Source organism: Ahaetulla prasina, chromosome 1 (genome assembly GCF_028640845.1).
Source record: "Ahaetulla prasina isolate Xishuangbanna chromosome 1, ASM2864084v1, whole genome shotgun sequence".
Lineage (NCBI taxonomy): Eukaryota > Metazoa > Chordata > Lepidosauria > Squamata > Colubridae > Ahaetulla > Ahaetulla prasina.
In genome coordinates, this window is record NC_080539.1 from 192082434 (window position 1) to 192096999 (window position 14566).

The 14566-nt window shown below is 43.3% G+C and overlaps 1 protein-coding gene across 1 annotated transcript in view; it reads right to left on the reverse strand.

The window, feature by feature from the left end:
- SPAG16 (sperm associated antigen 16) overlaps positions 1-14566 on the reverse strand; it is a 428424-nt gene that overhangs the window by 212656 nt on the left and 201202 nt on the right. The window lies entirely within an intron of this gene.

Consider the following 14566-nt stretch of genomic DNA (forward strand, 5'->3'; position numbering starts at 1 on the left):
CGGAGCTAAGCGATTTTATCGTATAGATAACCACTAAACTCCTCGGCACGTCCCTGCAAAGGGTCATCCCGCACCTCCTGATGAAGGAGGGAGCGGGTCCCCGAAACAGGGCGGCCAGGCGGTTATCTGCCGACGCAATGAGGGTGGAGGCGTAGGAATGCCTCGCCTCCCTCATTGCCACTAGAATAGGACCTAACTAGTGTCCGATCAGCTTCGGAACGACTTGACTTCCAGGTGCTCTCTAGACATCTTCTCCAGCGTTTCATCTCCCTCAGCCCCTCGGAGAACCAAGGGGCCGGATGAGATCTGCGCTGGGTCAGAGGCCGCAAAAGCACGACATGGTCCAAGGCCCAACTAGTTCCTCAGTCGTGCCGTGGGCCAGATCCTCAGGGAATGGCCCAAGCTCCGTCAGGAACCTCTCGGGGTCCATCAGGCACCTGGGACGGAACCAACGTATAGGTTCCGTCTCCCTGCGATGGTGGGTGGCGGTCCGGAAGTCTAGGTGAAGGAGAAAATGATCGGACCATGACATCGGTTCTGTTACTAAATCATCTAATTCCAGATCATTTAACCACTGTCCAGAGATATAAATCAGATCCAGCGTGCCTCCCCCCATGTGCGTAGGGCCATCATTTACTCGAATCAGGTCCAAGGCCGTCATGGAAGCCTGGAACTCCTGAGCTGCAGTCGATAACAAGCCAGCTGATGGTAGGTTGAAATCCCCCATGACTATAAGTCTGGGGGTCTCAACCGCCACAGCGGCAAGTACCTCCAACAGCTCGGGCAGGGCTGTGGTCACGCAGCAAGGAGCCAGGTACGCGATCAACAAGCCCAACTGATTCCTATGGCCCCACCTCACATAGAGGGATTCACAGCCGGCAATCTGAGGAACAGTGGCCTCCCTCGGCTCTAGATCCTCCTTAATGACAACCGCCACCCCCCCCCACCCCTACCTTGGGCCCTCGGCTGATGAAATGCTCGGAAACCTGGAGGGTACAGCTCAACAAGGGGAACCCCCCCTCTGGACCCAACCAGGTCTCCGTAATGCCCATAAGGTCCGCGGACTCCCCCTGAATAAGATCGCAAATCAGGGGAGCTTTATTAAGCTTTATTAAAGAATGCTGTGATAAATTGCCTGTAAAAGTTTGTAAACCCCAGGAAGTTTTGAAGCTGTTTGCAGGTGCATGGGGGCTGCCAGTCTAACACCACTTTCACTTTTCCTGGATCCATTTCCACCCCTCCACTGGATATTCAGTAGCCTAGATAATCTAAGGAGGTTTGATGGAATTCACATTTTGACAGCTTTGCGTAGAGCTTTACGGTGAGGAGTTTTTTCAGTACTTGCCGGACTAGCATTACATGATCCTTGAGAGTTTTGCTGAATACAAATTTTCTTTTGTATTAAAAGAAAAGAGAAAGAGAGAGAGTTTCACTGAATATATGAATGTCAACTAGATAATTAGGACCCCTTTGTATAGATGCTCATGTAGCACTTCATTTATTAATTGCATGAAGACTGCTGGGGCTCCCTGCAGACCAAATGGCATGACTTTGAATTGGAAGCTGCCAAGCGGACAGTTAAAGGATGTCTTCCATTCATCTCCTCCATTGATTCTTATATGATAATAGGCTTATCTCAAGTCCACTTTGATGAACACCTTGCCCTTGACTAAGAGGCTTAGTGTTGTGCCTTGTCCTCCCTCCTCTCCTCAGCCGGGCTCCTCCCATCTCCTCCCGGGCCTGCTATCAGACTCGGAGTCTGATAATGAAGATGAATGGCCTGTCATGCCTCCAGCCCCAGCCCCATGCCCGGACAGGATGTCAGGAATGAATAAACAAACCTCACTTCTACAGCGTGTGAGCAGGGAGCCAGCCACGTGCTGGAATTACTGACAGCAGATCCAGCTGAAGAGAATTCACAGCGGGAGGATCCTCGCTTCCGGAGATCTGAGACGTGACGCCAGCAGAAGAAAGGGAGGGGCAGGCCTGGATAAGTGCTGAGTCATGGAGCCACACCCCACAGCCTATATAATGGACCTGCTTTTGGCATTCCATTGAGTCAAGCAAAGTCTCCTCTACTTTGCTGAAGTCACAACTTGGACTCCTGCCTGCCCTGAGAAACCTAGAAGGAATTTGGCAAAGCTGCAGAGGCTTCATTGCCACGCTTGATACGGACTTCCTAGACCCGGTCATCAGAGGGGGAGTGGGACACAACAATTAGCATGTCCTTCATGAAGGTGAGGGGGTAGGTGTTCTCCGCACACACAGCGTTAATTCCATGAAAATCAACACAAAGCCTCACCCCCCCCCATCTTTTTTTCTTTAAATAGTACTGGGGCTACCACTCTGGATTTTGCTGGCTGGATAAAACCCCATGCTAGGTTGGCATTGATATATTTCCTCAGCTCCTCCATTTCTTTGGGAGTCATGGAGTACATCTTTGGCTTGGGCAGCTTGGCTCCTGGCTCGAATTGGATCATGCAATCTGTTGAGCGGTGAGGGGGGAGGAAATTGCAGTCTTCCTCAATAAAGACTCCAGACAGGTCTCAGTACTTTCTTGGCATCTGCAGGATGCTGGGCAATCCATCTGCGGTGGGGGCTCCAGTTTTGGGTTCACTAGTGTTGCTGGGGTTTGTGGCATTTTGGCGCCAATCTGATTTTATGGGCTTTAGTGGTCCGATGTGTATTTTTAGTTTCCTATAGCCATCTTCCCATGTGATGGTTGGTCCCCATTTGCCTAGCTAAGCGAGGCCCAAAATAATTGATTCAGTCATGTTTGCAGCTATGACAAATAAGATGATTTATCAGTGGTGGCCTAATTCTAGCCTGACAAGTTCTGTGACTAACGTGGCAGGGACTCCTCCTATTAATGTCCCATTGACCTGTTCAAAGCAGATGGGCGCGCTAAGGGTCTCACGTATATGCCTAGCTGTTCAAGTATGGGGAGGCTGATTAGGCATCTGGTGCAGCCAGTGTCTATGATGGCTTCTACTTCTTCTTGGGCCCCCATTTCTGGCACTACTACCAGGGTCTTGATAGTGAAAGGGTGGATGGCTTCACTTACTATTGGGTTGTCGCTGCTGCTGCTCCCTTCGGTGGAGCCTGGAGGGGATTCTCTGGCTGAAGTTTCCTTGACTTTGTTTGGAAGGAGTGGAATCTCCAAAGCCTGCTTGGCAATTTTCCCTTTATCCGGTGGCTTCTGCGGGGTCCTTCTTGCCCAGGGTGTGGCTGGGTGTGGCCCCTTCTTCTTTATGGCAGGCCCTCAAATATTGGGAAGCTGCTATTGTGTCACCCCTCATCCTTCTTTTCATCAAGACATACCCAATTCCTGCAATATGTTTTAGCCTCCAACCCTCTAATAATCTATGATTGCTCTTTTCTGCACTCTTTCCAGAGTCTCTACATCTTTTTTTATAACATGGTGACCAAAACTGGATGCAGTATTCAAGTGTAGTCTTATTAAAGCTTTATAAAGCGGTACTACTACTTCACATGATCTTGATTCTAGTATTGTGTTGACTGTTTTGGCTGCTGCCTCACTGCTGGCTCATATTTAAATGATTATCTACTAAAACTCCAAGATCCTTTTCACAGTTACAGCTTTTGAGCCAGGTTTTACCTAATCTTTACCTGTACATTTTATTTTTTTTGCCTAAGTGTAAAAACCTTACTTTTTTCTACATCTAATTTCATTTTGTTAGATAAAGCCCATGTTTGTCAAGATACTTTGGAATCTTGAGCCTATCTCCTAGAATGTTGGCTATTCCTGCCAGTTTAGTGTATATCTGCAAATTTGATGAATTCCCCTTCTATTTCCCTCATCTGAACCATTTATGAAGATGTTGAAGAGTACTGGGCCTAAAACAGAACACTGGAGTACCCCACTACTTACTCCTCTCCATGTAGATGTAGTTCCATTAAGGATTACACATTGAGTGTCGTTTGTCAGCTACCGTATTTTTTGGAGTATAAGATGCAGCTTAGTATTTAGGGAGGAAAATAGGGGGGGAAAAATCTGCCTACCAGGAATTCATCTGGCTAGCATCCTTAGTCTGGTCAGTTTCAGCACATTAGTTCACTGGTTTTGAGTGTATGTGCGCACTTTTTATCCCCTACTTGGAGATAAAAAACAGTTTTTAAAGCACAGCTGAGAGAGAGCAGTAATGAGAAAAGCAGGCAAAGCAGGCAAGATTGCTTCATTTGTAGTGCCTTGTTAGGGCTGAAAAAAAGCTTCTAAAGCACAGCTGAGCATCTGCGGGAGCAACAATGAGAAAATCAAGCAAAGCGCAGAAGATTGCTTCACTTGCTAGCACCTTGTTAGGGCTGAAAAAAAGCTTCGAAAAAGCTACATTCAGAGTATAAGACGCACCCAAATTTTCAGCCTCTTTTTTTTTTGTGGGGGGGGAGTGCGTCTTATACTCCAGATGGTTATACTCTAGACGGTTCTAGGTGTTTGCAGCTCTGTTACTTGATTATGTTTTCCAGGATCTTCCCAGTTATTGATGCCAGACTGATTGGTGTGTAGTTTCCTGAATCTGGTTTTTGTTTTGTTTTTTGAAAATGGGAATCACATCAGCTCTTTTTCAGGTCTCTGGTAGTTCTCCAGTACTCCGGGATCAATGAAAGATATGATTTAATGGTTCAAAGATCACATCTGCCAGCTCCTTCAGAACTCTGGGATGTAATCTGTCAGGTCCTGGTGATTTGAACTCATCTAGAGTGGACAGCTGTTCTCTTTCAATTCTCTTATTTATTTTAATTTACATTCCTAGTCTGTCTTCTATGGTTAGGTATATTTAGGTAATTAACTTGCATGACATTAATTAATTTTGGTAGATAGGTAAGCATGACACAAGGAATCTGAATGACTGACTGAATTAGTTAACTTTCTCTGGATTTCTTTGGTTGGAATCTATTAGATTGGTTTTGGAAATGTGTATGGGACACCAGCCCCACATCCTGGTTAAACATATTGTGCAAACATAACCTTACAATAATACTCTTCTCCTAGTTGCTTTGTGTTTCTTTTGGCACACAGTTTCACACTAACTTAAAATTTGTTCTGAAAATGTCTTATGCATCCGTGTCTTATGCAGACATAACTTCTTATGTCACACTCATGCATGAAAAGGAAAGTCTTCTATATGCAATATTATAGTTTCCAATTAGTTTGTTCCTATAATATGTCACATTGATCTTACTTTCCTGAACTTTCTGCAGAGAACTCAGTTATAACTTGTAAGCCTTGAAAGCGTCCTCTGACTGAAAGTCAAACAGCACTGAAACATCATGCACTTTGAAAAAAAAACATCTTGAGTTTTTTTTTTCCTCGTAGTTTTTAAGTAAAGGCTCTCATCTTTCACAAAGTCTTTTTTGGGCTATTATTGACATTCAGCTCCCAGCTCTAATAACAACAGAAAGATTGATTTATAAACCCTATTATCATTGTGTTCTCTCCCTCTGGTGCTTCCAGAGACTTTGTGCAGAAGAAAACTAAAGAGTAAATATGGACAGGAAAAAGCATTTTGCCTAGTATGAAGAAAATTGATTACAAATTCCCTTTTCAACTGGGAAGAACATTTCTGCACAATTCAAATAGCCTCAGGGGTTTCTGTAGACAGCCCCAGCTGGAAGTCTGAATAAATGGTAAGATAAGGGCAGTATACCAGAGATCATAAATCCATGATTAATGTAAAGGCTGCAAATAGGTTTTCATTTTAACAGATTTGGCCAAATAGAGTGCTTCTCCCCTCTTTTTTTTAAAACTGTTCTGTACTAAATACATTACCTTCTATGCAAATGTTCTCAAAACTGAGGAACTATTAATGTGGCATACCATGCAATGTGATGGAGAACTTAGAGCAGGAACAATTTAGAAAATGAGATAGTTTAGTTGGTCTATAAAGTCAGATATACAGTATTAGATAAGGTTAGGATTCATCAGCAAAGATTTCTGTGCTTGGTTTCATAAATTATGTAGAGAAAACTCTACATTTGAACAGGTAATAATCTATTTAGTAATAGCAATAGCACTTAGATTTATATACCATTTCACAGTGCTTTTCTGCCCTCTCTAAGCGTAATGCTTTATGTCAGCCTCTATGATGCTTGCTTACTTTCGGCTGCCATAGTAACGGGAGGTATAATAGATATTTGGGAGGGGGAAGTGAGCGGGTGGAGATGTCTTGTGAAAGGGAGGAAAATTCTCACTGTCTTCGTAGCAACTGCAGGGAGTGCTGATAGCAATAAAGATCAACCATTCTGGCTTACCAGATAGATGGGACCATCTGAAGAAGCACCCCACATGACACCTTAGAGAGATGTGGATTGGACATTCAGCTTGGGTTCTTGGGAGGAGGGATTTGGGGATGCTTTCAATATGTAATTTTCACGCCTATTGCCTCAGACTTTGCTTTCCTTTCATTGCATTCAGTTCATACTCAGTAAAAGTACCTTTCTCTGCAAACATGGAGTTGGGGGTTTTCTTTCTTGAGTTTTGAACGGAGGCACACCTGACATTAAGCAAAGTCTGCTATAACAGCCATCCCAGAGAAAACTCTACCGTGGGGGCTGAGGAAAGAATGTTTGATCAAGACAGTGATCAAAAGGACATGGGAGCTGCTGGATCCACCCCTCCCCAGTCCCAGCGCAGCAGGGAAATCTTGGAGTGGATGTTTGAATTACAGCTTGAAGAAAAGCCGGCCAGAGCCAAGTGATTGCTGGGCGTGGGAATGATGGAACCTCCAGAGGAAATACCCCCAGGGGTGACAGTTACCAGATGCCAGCATGGAGACGCAGCCGGGCAGGAAGAGGACAAAGAAGACCTCCTGCTGACCCCAGCCCTGCAGCTTCTGAAAGAGACTTTTGAAAGTTGGAGACCCCATGAAAGATATGCATTGCCGGTGCATGAGAAGACTAAACACCCGGGGGTGGGGAGGAAAGCAGAGGCTTCTGCAGGCCCAGAAGAGATTCCTAGAGCTCAGCCAGAGAGAGCACAGGCTGCTGGAGCTCAAGTAGCGGCTGTAGAATCACATGGAGGAGTATGGAGAGGATTTCCCATCGGAGGCCATCCGCATGAGCTGTGTCACCATGGCTCTGGAGGGGATGGCAGCTGATTGGTTGGTGGGCCTCCATAATGAGAATTCTCCCCTGCTGAGGAATTATGACCAGTTTATGGCAGCCCTCCAAGTGGACCCTTAGCTGAGTGGAAAGCTAGAATCAGAATGAAGTCTATAAATCAGGAGTGGAGATCAGTGGCTGAATACACCCAGGAGTTTTGCGAGCTGGTGCAATACATGAGGGGGTGGTCCCAGGAGGCCCTGATGAAATGTTATAAGGATGGCCTTAATGAGGACATCTACAAGGATTGCTGCTCTCAAGGGGCCCCTCAAGACCTGCAACACTGGTATGTGCTGGCAGCTGATGTGAAAATTGACCTGGCCAGAGATCGCTACCGTGGGGGCCGAGTTTGGAACAAGCCTTCTCCCTCTCCACAGAAAGAAAGCCCCAGAGTTTCCAAAGGGGGGGCTCAGCCTCGAAGTCTAAGTCCACAGCGTGCTTCCGATGTGGGAAGGAGGGGCACCGGGCTGCTGCTCTGACCACCACAGGAGACAGTGAAGTCAAAACTGACACCGACAATGACCCCCTGGTAAGTCAGCATGGGGCCCCATGACCATCCCATCATCCGATGCCCAGGGGAAGATGCTAGCCCTTAGACTCTGGATGTACTAGGTGTGTCATCAACCCAGAGATGGTGGAAAAAATGGGACTGAGATTAAAAACAATGAAAGTGCCCATCCCATTCTGCCAGTTGGATGAGTCAGTAGCTGGGGGGGCAGCCCACTTGTGACTGAACTGGTTGAGATGTGGATGCGGGACCACCAAGAGACCTTGCGCTTTATGGTAGCACCTGGCATGGAATGACCCCTCTTGCTTGGACTGCCCTAGCTCCAAAAAAGGAACCCACAGGTGAATTGGAGGAAGGGATGGTTACACATCCACTCCACCCAGGTGAGGAAAGAAGGGGGAAAACTTTTTTGCATGGCCAAAGCTGTGAAGGAGTTGGCAGTGGCAGCAAGCTAACGCATTACTGGGGAGGAAAAAATCCCTAAGGAATATTGGGACCTCAGGGAGGCTTTCAGCGAGAAGGCATGAGATGTGCTCCCACCCCATTGGCCCACAGACTGTGGCATAGAGATCCTCCCAGGGATGAAACTCCCTAAACCAAAGATCTACTCCATGACCCCTTGTGAGCTGGAGGAGCTGTGAAACTTTATTGATAAAAACTTGTCACATCCAGGACATAAACTGTTTCAACTTCTACCCTCAAAACCAGAAGAGCACTGCACACCAGAACAACTAGACACAAGAACAGTTTTTTCCCGAAGGCCATCACTCTGCTAAACAAATAATTCCCTCAACACTGTCAAACTATTTACTAAATCTGCACTACTATTAATCCTCTCATCGTTCCCATCACCAATCTCTTTCCACTTATGACTGTATAACTGTAACTTTGTTGCTGGCAATCCTTATGATTTATATTGATATATTGACCATCATTTATGTTGTAAATGTTGTACCTTGATGAACGTATCTTTTCTTTTATGTACACTGAGAGCATATGTACCAAGACAAATTCCTTGTGTGTCCAATCACACTTGGCCAATAAAAAATTCTATTCTATTCTATTCTATTAAAATGGGGCTTCATTCAACCAGCTAGGCCACGAGTGGCCGCCCCGGTTCTTTTTCGGGGGAAAAAAGATGGCTCTCTTTGCTTATGTGTCAACTACAAGAATCTGAATGTTTGCGTAGAAAATGTTTACCCACTGCCCCTTATGAAAGACATGTTAGCACACCTGGCCAAGGGGAAGATTTTCACTAAACTGGACTTGAGAGAGGTTTACTACAGAGTTTGAATTAAGGAAGAGGATGAATGGAAAACTGCCTTCAATTGTCCCCTGAGTTGCTTCCAGTTTAGGGTGCTTCCTTTTGGACTACAGGGCCCCCTGGCAGTGTTCATACAATGATTAATGAGGTTTTACATGAGCATCTTTACAAGGGGGTCCTGGTCAACCTACATGACATTCTTATTTACATGGAGACCATGGACAAACATGTGAAACTAGTGCGGTCACTCCTGAAAAAACTTGAGTGGCCGAATTGTATGCTAAATTGTCAAAGTGTGAATTCCATCAGAATTGACTATTTAGGCTATAACATATCAAATGAGGAGATAGAAATGGATCCAGAGAAAGTCTGGGTGGTCCTGGAGTGGGCGCCTCTATGCACCCGCAAGCAGTTACAAAGTTTCTTGGGGTTTGCTAGCTTTTATCGACAGTTTATCCCCTTGTTTGCACAAATTGCATCACCCATTACTAACCTCCTGAAAACAAAGGGAGAGGCCAAGGCAAAACCTAGTCAGCTGCTTGAGTGGACCATGGAATGCCAGGCTGCTTTTGAGAAACTGAAGTTACTGTTCACCGCCGAGCCTGTCCTAAAACACCCTGACATGGAAGCCCCTTTTGTCAGCCAGGCTGATGCCAGTGATTTGGCCGTCAGGCTGATGCTACTTCAAGCCAATGCTGATGGAACTTTACCACCCGTGCCTACACTTCCCATAAATTGTCTGAGACTGAACGGAGATGGGAAATTTGGGAGAAGGAGGTTTTGCTATCCATTGGGCCTTGCTAACCTGGAGGCATTTTCTCGAGAAATGGACAGACCATAAAAACTTAGAAGCCCTAAAAACACCCTGGAAGTTTTCACCCAAACAAGTCCGGTGGGCACAACACTTTGATCGCTTTAATTTCACTCTGCGCTACCTCCCTGGAGGAAAGAACTTTATGGCCGAGGTCCTCTCAAGATTGTCTCAATACAATAGCACACGGCTGGAGGTGATCCTCCCAGTTATCCCTTCGAAGCAGCTGATGGCTCCAATTGCCACCAGAGCCCAGGCGAGAGGGGACCTGAACATACCCACCGGCTTAAGCCAGCAGTTAAGGGAAGCCCTAAAAACTGATGAATGGTTCATCTCCCATGGCAACGAGTGTACTGTTTGTGATGGTCTTGCATGGGTGGGGGCCAAGTTGTATGTCCCCACCAGTATGAGGGGAGCAGTGTTACAACAATCCCACGATGCAAAAGTTGCTGGGTATTTTGGGTTCCTTACATTTAGTTAAACAATAATTCTGGTTGCCCACCCTAAAGAAAGACATAGAGGCATACATTGCTAGCTGCCCTTCAGCAAAGAGGCCACCTGGGAAGCTGCCTGGGTTACTCCAGAATTTTGCCAGACCTGGGGCTCCTTGGAAGGAGATATCCATGGATTTTATTGTTGAAGAACCCAAAAGTAATGGAAATACAGTCATTTGGGTGATTATGGACTTGTTCTCCAAACAGGTGCACTTTGTACCCTTTTCCAAGATTTTCCAAGATTCCCTCAGCAAAGACATTGGCTAAACTGTTCATTCAACATGTTTATAGGTTACATGGTGTTCTGGAAGGAATAATTTCCAACAGAGGGATTTAGTTCACCTCCCACTTCTAGAGGGAGTTCCTAAGGTTGCTAGGCTCTGCCCAAGGGCTAAGCTCCGCCCATCCTCAGACAAATGGGGCTTGTGAAATGACTAACTCAGTATTAGAACAATACTCAGGTGTTATGTAAATTACCAGCAAGACTTACTGTAAGTCTTACCGGCAGACTTACTGCCGTTTGCAAAGGTGGCCTATAATAACTCCATACACAGTAATACTGGATTTACACCATTCAAAGTGGTGTAGGGTCAGGACTTTGTGCTTATCTCAGAATTATCACAGGAAAAGCCTCAAATACCATCCTTGGTAGACTGGATTGAACAGCTTCAGGTTACCTGGCCCATAACTCATAAAGCGTTGGATGAGGATCATAGAGCCCATAGGAAACAGACTGATAAGAAAAGGGCTATGCCAAAGGATTACCAAGTGGGGGATAGGGTATTCCTGTCCACTAAGTACTTACAAACTACCTAAAAGTCAAAAAAACTTGGACCTAAATATGTATGTCCTTTTCCCATTGTACGAATTGGTTACAATATAGTTAGAGTTACCAAAAACTCTCCAGAGAATCCACCCAGTGTTCCATGTTAGTTTGCTAAACCTGTACATACCAACCCCCCCTCCAATTCTCCTCATCATCAAAGGAGAGCAACATTTCGAGGTCAAAGAAATCCTTTATTCTAGAAAACATAGAGGTAGAGTACAGTACTTGATGGTTTGGAAACATTTCCCTTCCTCTCAGTCTGAATGGGTGAATGAACGAGATGTCAGAGCTCTGAAACTTTACAGTTATTTAACAGTAAATACCCTGATAAGCCTTAATTGTTGGGTTTTATACGTATGTTTTATTTTTCTCTCAGTTGGGGGTTATCTACTCTGTCTATCTTATTTTGTTTTTTCTTCTAGGACTAAAGCCCCTTCTGCAGGAGGGCTAAATGTCAGCTTCTATGATGCTTGCTTGCTTTCGGCTGTCATAGTAACGGGAGGGGGGAGGTATAATAGGTATTTGGGAGGGGGGAAGTGAGCGGGTGGAGATGTCTCATGAAAGGGAGGAAAATTCTCACTGTCTTCGTAGCAGCTGCAGGGAGTGCTGATAGCAGTCAAGGTCAACTGTTCTGGCATACCAGATAGATGGGACCATCTGAAGAAGCACCCCACATGACACCTTAGAGAGATGTGGATTGGACATTCAACTTGGGTTTTTGGGAGGAGGGATTTGGGGATGCTTTCAATATGTAATTTTCACGCCTATTGCCTCAGACTTTGCTTTCCTTTCATTGCATTCAGTTCATACTCAGTAAAAGTACCTTTCTCTACAAACATGGAGTTGGGGGTTTTCTTTCTTGAGTTTTGAATGGAGGCACACCTGGCACTTATTATTGTCATTTACATTTCTTTGCAAATGCAGAAGCATGAATACATATTTTTGTTTCAACAGTGGAAATTATTTACAATTGCTTCACTTTTTTTTTTATTTTATACTGAGGGTTAAGGGGTTAATAAAGAAAAAGGTTCATTTAGAATCCAGTTATTCAGAGCTTGAATAGTCAGCATATTTTGAGAAAGAATAAGTCTTTTCTGGGTATGGCTTGCTAAATTTTACATAGACAAGTGTTTTGTACTAAAACTACATAATAATAGCATATAAACATAATTAAGTAGACAGGCAATATTAAGAAAGTTATTAACTATATTCTATTTGTTTTGAAACCCTGGAATGTACCAAGTGTGGAAAGTTTTATTTTAATAATCAATAATAATCATAGGAGATTCTTTATTCCAAATAACTTTATTTTTCTCACTATCTCAGCTATCTCTTAACCATTGATACAAATCCATGATTTACAGAGCCTGGAATCCATGGGAAATACATTATAACTATAGATTGTGAAACTACACCTCTGCTAAGCTATCAACAGCAAAACCAAGTACCAAACCAAGTACCTCGGCAACAGTAATTAACCAAAGAATCTGTTCAGTCCAACTTCCCACACTTAGAGATAGGCTGCCCAGACATCATCTGGGGGACATACTTTCCAGACCTTCCTCTCCTTCTCTTATCTACATCCTCTCCTCCCTCCACCCTACACCTTCCTTCTCCCTCTTCTACCCCTCTTCCTTCCTCTTCTCCTCTTTCCTACCTCCTACTCTCTCTTTTCTCCCTCCCCACCGTTCTAAAATGGTAACTGGGCAGACCCGACCCTACATTAATTATATTTATACATCTTCAATAATCCCTGTACATTAACCATCACTCCATCTCTAGCCTCAACCCCCAATTCCCTCCCCTTACCCCCACCCCCACCCCGACTTCCCAGAACAAAATGCAGGGTATCAAAACTAACAATCATAATCTAAAATAATTCCTAAATTATAATCTCTAGTCTCTCCACACTTAATCACACTCTCAATTCCCCTCTCCTTCAGAAATATATCTAATACAAAATATTTCCTAAATTTACTCATATGCTATTCGATATTTTTTTATCTGATACTTATTTTGAATATAATCAATCCACATTTTCCATTCTAAAATATATTTTTCTTGTGTATAGTCTTTCAAGTAAGCAGAGATTTTTGCCATTTCTGCCAGATTTGATACTTTAAGTGTCCATTCTTCAATTGTAGGTAATTCTTCTTTCTTCCAATATTGAGCAATCAAAAGTCTTGCGGCTGTTATTAAGTTCAAAATCAATTTAGTCTCTATAGCTGTACAATCCATAATTATTCCTAGTAGAAAGAACTGTGGAGTAAACTTAATCTTCTTTTTCAAAATATTCTGCATGATCCACCATACTTTAATCCAAAATGCTTTAACTTTTTTACAAGTCCACCAGAGAAAAGATGGGGGAAGAAGGGAAAAATTATACATGGTTCCAATATGGACAATTACAAGCTAGATGGAAATTAGATCAAAAAATAGGTGTTAAGCAAACTGAGGATAATTTGTTAAAACAAATGAGAGATCAAGGCCAACAGCATATTAAGAGGTTGTATAATGTATTAGTAGAAATAGACTCAGAGAATGAATTGGTTAAGGATTGTATGATTAAGTGGGCACAAAATTTTCAGCAACCAATAATGTTGGAAACTTGGGAAAGAATTTGGGTGAGGAATGTTAAATTTACACAAGCGCAAAATATGAGAGAAAATTTTTATAAGATGTTTTATAGATGGCATTTAGACCCCAAAAAGTTGTCATGTATGTATCCTAATGTACAGGCTAAATGTTGGAGATGCGATTGTGAAGATGCCACTTATTACCATATATGGTGGACTTGTAAAAAAGTTAAAGCATTTTGGATTAAAGTATGGTGGATCATGCAGAATATTTTGAAAAAGAAGATTAAGTTTATCCCGCAGTTCTTTTTACTAGGAATAATTATGGATTGTACAGCTATAGAGACTAAATTGATTTTGAACTTAATAACAGCGGCAAGAGGAATTCTTGACATTTTGGATTTGGAGCAATTGTTATCCTACCAATGCCTGGCAACCATACATATCTTCACTTCAAGAAGGCCATACAGGGAACAACCATACTTCCCTTAAACAAGAGTTCCAAAATTGGGCTTCTGATAAGGCTTTACTTTTATCTTACAGTCCTACAGGTTAGCCTACTAACCAGTGACCAATCACTAATCATGACCAATAATGTCAACGTCTTTGGAAAGTTCAAGCAGAATCACAATGTAGAACTCACCTTGTCTCATAGTAAAGGTCAGGGCAACCCAGATTTCTTTAATATTATATTCAGGCATAAAGCCAGACTGAAACACATTTAGATAATTAGCTTTTTCCAAACTGGATACCACCATTTTAACACCTTGCCGAGACATTAAAGACTAACAGAAATGAGCATGTCAAGTTGACTGCAAAAGATATATAATCTAGCCTATCATAAATTACAACATTTATAAATAAATATACACTATATATTTGGAAATGTTTGGAAATAATACATCCTATAAAATTATGGTTCATGTAACACTCAGTAGACCCCAAATACATCTCTGTAATCAAACAAT